This window comes from Neodiprion virginianus, chromosome 4 (genome assembly GCF_021901495.1).
Source record: "Neodiprion virginianus isolate iyNeoVirg1 chromosome 4, iyNeoVirg1.1, whole genome shotgun sequence".
Classification (NCBI taxonomy): domain Eukaryota; kingdom Metazoa; phylum Arthropoda; class Insecta; order Hymenoptera; family Diprionidae; genus Neodiprion; species Neodiprion virginianus.
In genome coordinates this window covers 33,373,844-33,388,175 of record NC_060880.1, presented here as the reverse complement: position 1 = coordinate 33,388,175, position 14,332 = coordinate 33,373,844, and positions in this window count along the sequence as shown.

Sequence of the window (14,332 nt, the reverse complement as noted above, 5' to 3'; positions counted from 1 at the left end):
TGATTTTTATGACGCTTTCCCGATCAATTGGACCACCAGGAACTCAGAAAACACAGCAAAAAGAGCGTGGGATCAACAGAAGCGAAATGACGAACGAAAAAGCACCTGCTGAAAAATGTCGAAAACACAGGTTCTCGTTTTTTGGCTGTAACTTTTGATGCGTTGATCGCAGCGTATTGGGACTGCGCCCAATCGATTTCTCTCGCAAAATTACGTCGGAGTAGTGCCAGAAAGACCTGATTCCAGCACTTTTCAACATCGCGAAAATTTTCGCCAAAAATACAAAGGGGTTAGTTAACCTTCCTTTTTTTTTCACCAAAAAATTTTTCGTCTCAGAATTGATTCGTATGACTCTTTCCCGATCAATTGGACCCCAAGGAACTCAGAAAATGCAGCGGAAAGAGCGTGGGATCAACAGAAGAGAAGTTACGAAGGAAAAAGCACCTGCTGAAAAATGTCGAAAACACAGGTTCTCGTTTTTCGGCTGCAACTTTTGATGCGTTGATCGCAGCGTATTGAGACTGCGCCCAATCGATTTCTCTCGCAAAATTACGTCGGAATAGTGCCAGAAAGACTTGATTCCAGCACTTTTCAAAATCGCGAAAATTTTCGCCAAAAATACAAAGGGGTTAACCTTCCTTTTTTTTTCACCAAAAAATTTTTCGTCTCAGAATTGATTCGTATGACTCTTTCCCGATCAATTGGACCCCAAGGAACTCAGAAAATGCAGCGGAAAGAGCGTGGGATCAACAGAAGAGAAGTTACGAAGGAAAAAGCACCTGCTGAAAAATGTCGAAAACACAGGTTCTCGTTTTTCGGCTGCAACTTTTGATGCGTTGATCGCAGCGTATTGAGACTGCGCCCAATCGATTTCTCTCGCAAAATTACGTCGGAATAGTGCCAGAAAGACTTGATTCCAGCACTTTTCAAAATCGCGAAAATTTTCGCCAAAAATACAAAGGGGTTAACCTTCCTTTTTTTTTCACCAAAAAATTTTTCGTCTCAGAATTGATTTTTATGACGCTTTCCCGATCAATTGGACCACCAGGAACTCAGAAAACACAGCAAAAAGAGCGTGGGATCAACAGAAGCGAAATGACGAAGGAAAAAGCACCTGCTGAAAAATGTCGAAAACACAGGTTCTCGTTTTTTGGCTGTAACTTTTGATGCGTTGATCGCAGCGTATTGAGACTGCGCCCAATCGATTTCTCTCGCAAAATTACGTCGGAATAGTGCCAGAAAGACTTGATTCCAGCACTTTTCAAAATCGCGAAAATTTTCGCCAAAAATACAAAGGGGTTAACCTTCCTTTTTTTTTCACCAAAAAATTTTTCGTCTCAGAATTGATTTTTATGACGCTTTCCCGATCAATTGGACCACCAGGAACTCAGAAAACACAGCAAAAAGAGCGTGGGATCAACAGAAGCGAAATGACGAAGGAAAAAGCACCTGCTGAAAAATGTCGAAAACACAGGTTCTCGTTTTTTGGCTGTAACTTTTTATGCGTTGATCGCAGCGTATTGAGACTGCGCCCAATCGATTTCTCTCGCAAAATTACGTCGGAATAGTGCCAGAAAGACTTGATTCCAGCACTTTTCAAAATCGCGAAAATTTTCGCCAAAAGTACAAAGGGGTTAACCTTCCTTTTTTTTTCACCAAAAAATTTTTCGTCTCAGAATTGATCCGTATGACGCTTTCCCGATCAATTGGACCACCAGGAACTCAGAAAACACAGCAAAAAGAGCGTGGGATCAACAGAAGCGAATTGACGAAGGAAAAAGCACCTGCTGAAAAATGTCGAAAACACAGGTTCTCGTTTTTTGGCTGTAACTTTTGATGCGTTGATCGCAGCGTATTGGGACTGCGCCCAATCGATTTCTCTCGCAAAATTACGTCGGAGTAGTGCCAGAAAGACCTGATTCCAGCACTTTTCAACATCGCGAAAATTTTCGCCAAAAATACAAAGGGGTTAGTTAACCTTCCTTTTTTTTTCACCAAAAAATTTTTCGTCTCAGAATTGATTCGTATGACTCTTTCCCGATCAATTGGACCCCAAGGAACTCAGAAAACGCAGCGAAAAGAGCGTGGGATCAACAGAAGAGAAGTTACGAAGGAAAAAGCACCTGCTGAAAAATGTCGAAAACACAGGTTCTCGTTTTTCGGCTGTAACTTTTGATGCGTTGATCGCAGCGTATTGAGACTGCGCCCAATCGATTTCTCTCGCAAAATTACGTCGGAATAGTGCCAGAAAGACTTGATTCCAGCACTTTTCAAAATCGCGAAAATTTTCGCCAAAAATACAAAGGGGTTAACCTTCCTTTTTTTATCACCAAAAAATTTTTTTTCTCAGAATTGATTCGTATGACTCTTTCCCGATCAATTGGACCCCAAGGAACTCAGAAAACGCAGCGAAAAGAGCGTGGGATCAACAGAAGAGAAGTTACGAAGGAAAAAGCACCTGCTGAAAAATGTCGAAAACACAGGTTCTCGTTTTTCGGCTGTAACTTTTGATGCGTTGATCGCAGCGTATTGAGACTGCGCCCAATCGATTTCTCTCGCAAAATTACGTCGGAATAGCGCCAGAAAGACTTGATTCCAGCACTTTTCAAAATCGCGAAAATTTTCGCCAAAAGTACAAAGGGGTTAACCTTCCTTTTTTTTTCACCAAAAAATTTTTCGTCTCAGAATTGATTTTTATGACGCTTTCCCGATCAATTGGACCACCAGGAACTCAGAAAACACAGCAAAAAGAGCGTGGGATCAACAGAAGCGAAATGACGAAGGAAAAAGCACCTGCTGAAAAATGTCGAAAACACAGGTTCTCGTTTTTTGGCTGTAACTTTTGATGCGTTGATCGCAGCGTATTGAGACTGCGCCCAATCGATTTCTCTCGCAAAATTACGTCGGAATACTGCCAGAAAGACTTGATTCCAGCACTTTTCAAAATCGCGAAAATTTTCGCCAAAAATACAAAGGGGTTAACCTTCCTTTTTTTTTCACCAAAAAATTTTTCGTCTCAGAATTGATTTTTATGACGCTTTCCCGATCAATTGGACCACCAGGAACTCAGAAAACACAGCAAAAAGAGCGTGGGATCAACAGAAGCGAAATGACGAAGGAAAAAGCACCTGCTGAAAAATGTCGAAAACACAGGTTCTCGTTTTTTGGCTGTAACTTTTTATGCGTTGATCGCAGCGTATTGAGACTGCGCCCAATCGATTTCTCTCGCAAAATTACGTCGGAATAGTGCCAGAAAGACTTGATTTCAGCACTTTTCAAAATCGCGAAAATTTTCGCCAAAAATACAAAGGGGTTAACCTTCCTTTTTTTTTCACCAAAAAATTTTTCGTCTCAGAATTGATCCGTATGACGCTTTCCCGATCAATTGGACCACCAGGAACTCAGAAAACACAGCAAAAAGAGCGTGGGATCAACAGAAGCGAATTGACGAGGGAAAAAGCACCTGCTGAAAAATGTCGAAAACACAGGTTCTCGTTTTTTGGCTGTAACTTTTGATGCGTTGATCGCAGCGTATTGAGACTGCGCCCAATCGATTTCTCTCGCAAACTTACGTCGGAATAGTGCCAGAAAGACTTGATTCCAGCACTTTTCAAAATCGCGAAAATTTTCGCCAAAAATACAAAGGGGTTAACCTTCCTTTTTTTTTCACCAAAAAATTTTTCGTCTCAGAATTGATTCGTATGACTCTTTCCCGATCAATTGGACCCCAAGGAACTCAGAAAACGCAGCGAAAAGAGCGTGGGATCAACAGAAGAGAAGTTACGAAGGAAAAAGCACCTGCTGAAAAATGTCGAAAACACAGGTTCTCGTTTTTCGGCTGTAACTTTTGATGCGTTGATCGCAGCGTATTGAGACTGCGCCCAATCGATTTCTCTCGCAAAATTACGTCGGAATAGTGCCAGAAAGACTTGATTCCAGCACTTTTCAAAATCGCGAAAATTTTCGCCAAAAATACAAAGGGCTTAACCTTCCTTTTTTTTTCACCAAAAAATTTTTCGTCTCAGAATTGATTCGTATGACTCTTTCCCGATCAATTGGACCCCAAGGAACTCAGAAAATGCAGCGGAAAGAGCGTGGGATCAACAGAAGAGAAGTTACGAAGGAAAAAGCACCTGCTGAAAAATGTCGAAAACACAGGTTCTCGTTTTTCGGCTGTAACTTTTGATGCGTTGATCGCAGCGTATTGAGACTGCGCCCAATCGATTTCTCTCGCAAAATTACGTCGGAATAGTGCCAGAAAGACCTGATTCCAGCACTTTTGTAAATCGCGAAAATTTTCGCCAAAAATACAAAGGGGTTAACCTTCCTTTTTTTTTCACCAAAAAATTTTTCGTCTCAGAATTGATTTTTATGACGCTTTCCTGATCAATTGGACCACCAGGAACTCAGAAAACGCAGCGAAAAGAGCGTGGGATCAACAGAAGAGAAGTTACGAAGGAAAAAGCACCTGCTGAAAAATGTCGAAAACACAGGTTCTCGTTTTTTGGCTGTAACTTTTGATGCGTTGATCGCAGCGTATTGAGACTGCGCCCAATCGATTTCTCTCGCAAACTTACGTCGGAATAGTGCCAGAAAGACCTGATTCCAGCACTTTTCAAAATCGCGAAAATTTTCGCCAAAAATACAAAGGGGTTAACCTTCCTTTTTTTTTCATTAAAAAATTTTTCGTCTCAGAATTGATTTTTATGACGCTTTCCCGATCAATTGGACCACCAGGAACTCAGAAAACACAGCAAAAAGAGCGTGGGATCAACAGAAGCGAAATGACGAACGAAAAAGCACCTGCTGAAAAATGTCGAAAACACAGGTTCTCGTTTTTTGGCTGTAACTTTTGATGCGTTGATCGCAGCGTATTGGGACTGCGCCCAATCGATTTCTCTCGCAAAATTACGTCGGAGTAGTGCCAGAAAGACCTGATTCCAGCACTTTTCAACATCGCGAAAATTTTCGCCAAAAATACAAAGGGGTTAGTTAACCTTCCTTTTTTTTTCACCAAAAAATTTTTCGTCTCAGAATTGATTCGTATGACTCTTTCCCGATCAATTGGACCCCAAGGAACTCAGAAAATGCAGCGGAAAGAGCGTGGGATCAACAGAAGAGAAGTTACGAAGGAAAAAGCACCTGCTGAAAAATGTCGAAAACACAGGTTCTCGTTTTTCGGCTGCAACTTTTGATGCGTTGATCGCAGCGTATTGAGACTGCGCCCAATCGATTTCTCTCGCAAAATTACGTCGGAATAGTGCCAGAAAGACTTGATTCCAGCACTTTTCAAAATCGCGAAAATTTTCGCCAAAAATACAAAGGGGTTAACCTTCCTTTTTTTTTCACCAAAAAATTTTTCGTCTCAGAATTGATTCGTATGACTCTTTCCCGATCAATTGGACCCCAAGGAACTCAGAAAATGCAGCGGAAAGAGCGTGGGATCAACAGAAGAGAAGTTACGAAGGAAAAAGCACCTGCTGAAAAATGTCGAAAACACAGGTTCTCGTTTTTCGGCTGCAACTTTTGATGCGTTGATCGCAGCGTATTGAGACTGCGCCCAATCGATTTCTCTCGCAAAATTACGTCGGAATAGTGCCAGAAAGACTTGATTCCAGCACTTTTCAAAATCGCGAAAATTTTCGCCAAAAGTACAAAGGGGTTAACCTTCCTTTTTTTTTCACCAAAAAATTTTTCGTCTCAGAATTGATTCGTATGACTCTTTCCCGATCAATTGGACCCCAAGGAACTCAGAAAACGCAGCGAAAAGAGCGTGGGATCAACAGAAGAGAAGTTACGAAGGAAAAAGCACCTGCTGAAAAATGTCGAAAACACAGGTTCTCGTTTTTCGGCTGTAACTTTTGATGCGTTGATCGCAGCGTATTGAGACTGCGCCCAATCGATTTCTCTCGCAAAATTACGTCGGAATAGTGCCAGAAAGACTTGATTCCAGCACTTTTCAAAATCGCGAAAATTTTCGCCAAAAATACAAAGGGGTTAACCTTCCTTTTTTTTTCACCAAAAAATTTTTCGTCTCAGAATTGATTCGTATGACTCTTTCCCGATCAATTGGACCCCAAGGAACTCAGAAAATGCAGCGGAAAGAGCGTGGGATCAACAGAAGAGAAGTTACGAAGGAAAAAGCACCTGCTGAAAAATGTCGAAAACACAGGTTCTCGTTTTTTGGCTGTAACTTTTGATGCGTTGATCGCAGCGTATTGGGACTGCGCCCAATCGATTTCTCTCGCAAAATTACGTCGGAGTAGTGCCAGAAAGACCTGATTCCAGCACTTTTCAACATCGCGAAAATTTTCGCCAAAAATACAAAGGGGTTAGTTAACCTTCCTTTTTTTTTCACCAAAAAATTTTTCGTCTCAGAATTGATTCGTATGACTCTTTCCCGATCAATTGGACCCCAAGGAACTCAGAAAATGCAGCGGAAAGAGCGTGGGATCAACAGAAGAGAAGTTACGAAGGAAAAAGCACCTGCTGAAAAATGTCGAAAACACAGGTTCTCGTTTTTCGGCTGCAACTTTTGATGCGTTGATCGCAGCGTATTGAGACTGCGCCCAATCGATTTCTCTCGCAAAATTACGTCGGAATAGTGCCAGAAAGACTTGATTCCAGCACTTTTCAAAATCGCGAAAATTTTCGCCAAAAATACAAAGGGGTTAACCTTCCTTTTTTTTTCACCAAAAAATTTTTCGTCTCAGAATTGATTCGTATGACTCTTTCCCGATCAATTGGACCCCAAGGAACTCAGAAAATGCAGCGGAAAGAGCGTGGGATCAACAGAAGAGAAGTTACGAAGGAAAAAGCACCTGCTGAAAAATGTCGAAAACACAGGTTCTCGTTTTTCGGCTGTAACTTTTGATGCGTTGATCGCAGCGTATTGAGACTGCGCCCAATCGATTTCTCTCGCAAAATTACGTCGGAATAGTGCCAGAAAGACTTGATTCCAGCACTTTTCAAAATCGCGAAAATTTTCGCCAAAAATACAAAGGGGTTAACCTTCCTTTTTTTTTCACCAAAAAATTTTTCGTCTCAGAATTGATTCGTATGACTCTTTCCCGATCAATTGGACCCCAAGGAACTCAGAAAATGCAGCGGAAAGAGCGTGGGATCAACAGAAGAGAAGTTACGAAGGAAAAAGCACCTGCTGAAAAATGTCGAAAACACAGGTTCTCGTTTTTCGGCTGTAACTTTTGATGCGTTGATCGCAGCGTATTGAGACTGCGCCCAATCGATTTCTCTCGCAAAATTACGTCGGAATAGTGCCAGAAAGACTTGATTCCAGCACTTTTCAAAATCGCGAAAATTTTCGCCAAAAATACAAAGGGGTTAACCTTCCTTTTTTTTTCACCAAAAAATTTTTCGTCTCAGAATTGATTTTTATGACGCTTTCCCGATCAATTGGACCACCAGGAACTCAGAAAACACAGCAAAAAGAGCGTGGGATCAACAGAAGCGAAATGACGAAGGAAAAAGCACCTGCTGAAAAATGTCGAAAACACAGGTTCTCGTTTTTTGGCTGTAACTTTCTATGCGTTGATCGCAGCGTATTGAGACTGCGCCCAATCGATTTCTCTCGCAAAATTACGTCGGAATAGTGCCAGAAAGACTTGATTCCAGCACTTTTCAAAATCGCGAAAATTTTCGCCAAAAGTACAAAGGGGTTAACCTTCCTTTTTTTTTCACCAAAAAATTTTTCGTCTCAGAATTGATCCGTATGACGCTTTCCCGATCAATTGGACCACCAGGAACTCAGAAAACACAGCAAAAAGAGCGTGGGATCAACAGAAGCGAATTGACGAAGGAAAAAGCACCTGCTGAAAAATGTCGAAAACACAGGTTCTCGTTTTTTGGCTGTAACTTTTGATGCGTTGATCGCAGCGTATTGGGACTGCGCCCAATCGATTTCTCTCGCAAAATTACGTCGGAGTAGTGCCAGAAAGACCTGATTCCAGCACTTTTCAACATCGCGAAAATTTTCGCCAAAAATACAAAGGGGTTAGTTAACCTTCCTTTTTTTTTCACCAAAAAATTTTTCGTCTCAGAATTGATTCGTATGACTCTTTCCCGATCAATTGGACCCCAAGGAACTCAGAAAACGCAGCGAAAAGAGCGTGGGATCAACAGAAGAGAAGTTACGAAGGAAAAAGCACCTGCTGAAAAATGTCGAAAACACAGGTTCTCGTTTTTCGGCTGTAACTTTTGATGCGTTGATCGCAGCGTATTGAGACTGCGCCCAATCGATTTCTCTCGCAAAATTACGTCGGAATAGTGCCAGAAAGACTTGATTCCAGCACTTTTCAAAATCGCGAAAATTTTCGCCAAAAATACAAAGGGGTTAACCTTCCTTTTTTTTTCACCAAAAAATTTTTCGTCTCAGAATTGATTCGTATGACTCTTTCCCGATCAATTGGACCCCAAGGAACTCAGAAAATGCAGCGGAAAGAGCGTGGGATCAACAGAAGAGAAGTTACGAAGGAAAAAGCACCTGCTGAAAAATGTCGAAAACACAGGTTCTCGTTTTTCGGCTGTAACTTTTGATGCGTTGATCGCAGCGTATTGAGACTGCGCCCAATCGATTTCTCTCGCAAAATTACGTCGGAATAGTGCCAGAAAGACTTGATTCCAGCACTTTTCAAAATCGCGAAAATTTTCGCCAAAAATACAAAGGGGTTAACCTTCCTTTTTTTTTCACTAAAAAATTTTTCGTCTCAGAATTGATTTTTATGACGCTTTCCCGATCAATTGGACCACCAGGAACTCAGAAAACACAGCAAAAAGAGCGTGGGATCAACAGAAGCGAAATGACGAAGGAAAAAGCACCTGCTGAAAAATGTCGAAAACACAGGTTCTCGTTTTTTGGCTGTAACTTTCTATGCGTTGATCGCAGCGTATTGAGACTGCGCCCAATCGATTTCTCTCGCAAAATTACGTCGGAATAGTGCCAGAAAGACTTGATTCCAGCACTTTTCAAAATCGCGAAAATTTTCGCCAAAAGTACAAAGGGGTTAACCTTCCTTTTTTTTTCACCAAAAAATTTTTCGTCTCAGAATTGATCCGTATGACGCTTTCCCGATCAATTGGACCACCAGGAACTCAGAAAACACAACAAAAAGAGCGTGGGATCAACAGAAGCGAATTGACGAAGGAAAAAGCACCTGCTGAAAAATGTCGAAAACACAGGTTCTCGTTTTTTGGCTGTAACTTTTGATGCGTTGATCGCAGCGTATTGGGACTGCGCCCAATCGATTTCTCTCGCAAAATTACGTCGGAGTAGTGCCAGAAAGACCTGATTCCAGCACTTTTCAACATCGCGAAAATTTTCGCCAAAAATACAAAGGGGTTAGTTAACCTTCCTTTTTTTTTCACCAAAAAATTTTTCGTCTCAGAATTGATTCGTATGACTCTTTCCCGATCAATTGGACCCCAAGGAACTCAGAAAACGCAGCGAAAAGAGCGTGGGATCAACAGAAGAGAAGTTACGAAGGAAAAAGCACCTGCTGAAAAATGTCGAAAACACAGGTTCTCGTTTTTCGGCTGTAACTTTTGATGCGTTGATCGCAGCGTATTGAGACTGCGCCCAATCGATTTCTCTCGCAAAATTACGTCGGAATAGTGCCAGAAAGACTTGATTCCAGCACTTTTCAAAATCGCGAAAATTTTCGCCAAAAATACAAAGGGGTTAACCTTCCTTTTTTTTTCACCAAAAAATTTTTCGTCTCAGAATTGATTCGTATGACTCTTTCCCGATCAATTGGACCCCAAGGAACTCAGAAAACGCAGCGAAAAGAGCGTGGGATCAACAGAAGAGAAGTTACGAAGGAAAAAGCACCTGCTGAAAAATGTCGAAAACACAGGTTCTCGTTTTTTGGCTGTAACTTTTGATGCGTTGATCGCAGCGTATTGAGACTGCGCCCAATCGATTTCTCTCGCAAAATTACGTCGGAATAGTGCCAGAAAGACTTGATTCCAGCACTTTTCAAAATCGCGAAAATTTTCGCCAAAAATACAAAGGGGTTAACCTTCCTTTTTTTTTCACCAAAAAATTTTTCGTCTCAGAATTGATTCGTATGACTCTTTCCCGATCAATTGGACCCCAAGGAACTCAGAAAACGCAGCGAAAAGAGCGTGGGATCAACAGAAGAGAAGTTACGAAGGAAAAAGCACCTGCTGAAAAATGTCGAAAACACAGGTTCTCGTTTTTTGGCTGTAACTTTTGATGCGTTGATCGCAGCGCGTTGAGACTGCGCCCAATCGATTACTCTCGCAAAATTACGTCGGAATAGTGCCAGAAAGACTTGATTCCAGCACTTTTCAAAATCGCGAAAATTTTCGCCAAAAATACAAAGGGGTTAACCTTCCTTTTTTTTTCACCAAAAAATTTTTCGTCTCAGAATTGATTTTTATGACGCTTTCCCGATCAATTGGACCACCAGGAACTCAGAAAACACAGCAAAAAGAGCGTGGGATCAACAGAAGCGAAATGACGAAGGAAAAAGCACCTGCTGAAAAATGTCGAAAACACAGGTTCTCGTTTTTTGGCTGTAACTTTTGATGCGTTGATCGCAGCGTATTGGGACTGCGCCCAATCGATTTCTCTCGCAAAATTACGTCGGAATAGTGCCAGAAAGACCTGATTCCAGCACTTTTCAAAATCGCGAAAATTTTCGCCAAAAATACAAAGGGGTTAACCTTCCTTTTTTTTTCACCAAAAAATTTTTCGTCTCGAAATTGATTCGTATGACTCTTTCCCGATCAATTGGACCCCAAGGAACTCAGAAAACGCAGCGAAAAGAGCGTGGGATCAACACAAGAGAAGTTACGAAGGAAAAAGCACCTGCTGAAAAATGTCGAAAACACAGGTTCTCGTTTTTTGGCTGTAACTTTTGATGCGTTGATCGCAGCGTATTGGGACTGCGCCCAATCGATTTCTCTCGCAAAATTACGTCGGAATAGTGCCAGAAAGACTTGATTCCAGCACTTTTCAAAATCGCGAAAATTTTCGCCAAAAATACAAAGGGGTTAACCTTCCTTTTTTTTTCACCAAAAAATTTTTCGTCTCAGAATTGATCCGTATGACGCTTTCCCGATCAATTGGACCACCAGGAACTCAGAAAACACAGCAAAAAGAGCGTGGGATCAACAGAAGCGAATTGACGAAGGAAAAAGCACCTGCTGAAAAATGTCGAAAACACAGGTTCTCGTTTTTTGGCTGTAACTTTTGATGCGTTGATCGCAGCGTATTGGGACTGCGCCCAATCGATTTCTCTCGCAAAATTACGTCGGAATAGTGCCAGAAAGACCTGATTCCAGCACTTTTCAAAATCGCGAAAATTTTCGTCAAAAATACAAAGGGGTTAGCCTTACTTTTTTTTCATTCTTGGAGCCGAATATTTTTGGTCTCAGATTCGATTCTTATGACCCTTTCTAATTGGACTAATTGGACCCCAAGGATTGCAAAAAAGGTATTCAGCGCATCGTTGAACCAGCAACTGACAAGATACGAAGAAAATACGGAGAAATTGACGGAGTTATTATTCATTTTATTCCAGGTGACGTAAAACAGTAACAATACAATACTATATTATACACCTCGTAGCCTGCAGAGGTGCATTGCACCTGTACGCAGGCCGGAACTTAAACTGCGCTTACAAACTACAATAATAATTATCTCATACGACATTGTTAATATTCTGCTTAATGCAATGTACATCACAGTTTTTTTGTCTTATGTAGCAGTAAGTCTTCTTATGTATTATTTATCCGTCGCATTACATTTTTTTTATCCTGAACTTCAATACCATTGGAAATATTGTACTAATTATATCACTCAGAATGATATTATAATATTAGTGGTATAATATATCATCATTATTATTATTATTATTATTATTCAAATTTTTAGGCCCTGAAGCCGAAGCTCCCGAAGGGCCTTACATAAACAAAATACATAATTTTTTAATGCAAGCAGAAATAATGATCAATAACTAGAACGACATAATAATTCAAACGCTACATAACTAACATTATATAGTAATATGCTATTATCACAACATTTTTATAAAGCATGAAAATTTCACTAAAGTCAGTTTCAAAGTAATTAAGGGCAGCAAAAAGTAAAATTCACTGAAAATAACTAGCACTTCCGGCGGAAGGTTTTTGCTGCATGAAGTTCATTCATCCCACCGAAATGTATGTCTATGTATGCTCTACATACATTTCAGTGATTCGTCCAAGCCTTGACCGAAGAATATAAGGCCGAAGAATATAAGAATATAAAGACAAACTAGATTATCTACAATAATAAGTCTATAATATGAAAATAGAAGAATTATTCATTTCGAAATGGGATTCTATTCGACACGCGCTCGATGTATTCCATAACATTAGTATTCATAATTATTTCAACAACTTTTCATTTGCTCTGTGGAGGAAAACGTCTTTATGTTCTTCAGTCAACGGTTCAAAGCTCGTCAGAACATGGTCCGAACAGCAGAGGAGCAAACGTCAAGACATTATGAGCAGCGCTGCTGCTGCGTCAAATCACTAGACAGATATTAGTCTTAGAGCATATACATGTTCTAAGATGTTAGTAGCGACTAGTAAGTTACTCAACTGCTGCTGCTTTTTGCTGCCCCTGAAATCTCAGCTTAATGCGGCGTTTTGTAAACGAAAATGGGCAAGATAAATTCAGCGCCAAACGAGGCGCTTTTCGTCGCACAACTCAAGTCGGTAAACGATCAGTACGTAATAACTACAAGAACTAATGTTACCTTCACTTGCATGTGTTCAGATAGATAATATAGTGTCGGATGTATAAACTAAGTAAAGAATGAGTAATAAATTGGCTTGATGAAATATGGAATAACAGAGCTGATACGCCCGCCGCGCCGGCTTACTTTAGTAGGCGGGTCAAATTGAGCCTGCTGTGCTAGCTGACGACGAGATCACATGAGCCTCGATAAAATTCTAAAACTCGAAAAGTCATAACAGAGAGTTGAGCAACGCGACCGACTTGCTGTTAATTAAATAGTGTCAATTTCTATGCAAATTTTGGGCTATAGTTTTTCGCCTTCCTCCACTCCATTCCAAAATCACGTATTTGCACGTCTAAACTCCCAGAAGCTAAGCGTTTCGAGGTTTTTCAAAATTTGAAACTGCATTAGATTCAGTCGAGGTAAGTCTCTCTATTCTCAGCATCGTTTCATGGAAGCCTTGTACATACTAATCGGCATCTTATGAATTCAAGTAAGACATCCTGAATCTCGATCATCGTAGAATCATCAATTAAGAAAATACGATTAAATAAATGCCTGCGTTTCGCTGCTGTACGTAACTTCCAAACCGTATATCACGGTCATAAATTAAATCAATTCATATTGTGCAAAAATACTGTACAAATATCGTCCTCCATTAGCGCTTGAATTTGACTAACGATAAAATCACTTCCTTGTTAAGTAGATTTAACACATTGACGTCGCCATCATCATGCAACGCTCCACGTGTATTTACACTCATCTCGTATACCTAATTATAGGTATAGCTGCCTTATTTCAGCGAGGAACTATAAATGTGATGTGATAGAATCATTACAGCACGGTTACCCTGGGCATTGATCAAGCTCCTACGATAAGTATTAAGTCAAATAAAGTAAAGACGCGTGAAACCTGCATGAATCTGCTGTTTCTACCGTTCGATCGCCATCGATTAACCATTTTCGATTAAAGTGGTTCATGCCTCTTCCGTCTCTCAACAGTTTTTGTCTCCCGCTGACGCTGGGGCTGCTTGTGTGGTCCGAGAGTTTAGAGCAGATTGCAGTTGAAAAGTGAGACCGAGAGTACTGTCCAACTTGAGAAAACTGTGTTGAAACTCTTATCGATTCCAAGATCAGTCACGTAATCAAAGGGAATAAGGGTGATCTAATTGAGATAGAGAATTTCCGACAATAAATATGTTTTATTACACATATATCTTCATACGTGGGTTACATGATATTAATACATGTTTATTTAACTGTCCAGCAATCAAACACATTGTTCTTATTACACATTTTTCATTAGATCATCGTAATCATCATACCTGTCAAAGGATTGTTGTTAGAGCAATTTCGAATTACAATAAATCGAAAACTATAATATTGTTTCGCCAATAATCGGTTACGATTTACCAAACAATTCACGATCTGCATGGTATTGTGAGGATTGAAGACGGGGTGATTGTATAGGTAACAAGGTATCTCGCATAGTGCCCGCGCATGCGATGTACCTTTTTTTATTTTCCGTACTTCGTTTTTGCAACGACAAAATACTTCCCCTCGATA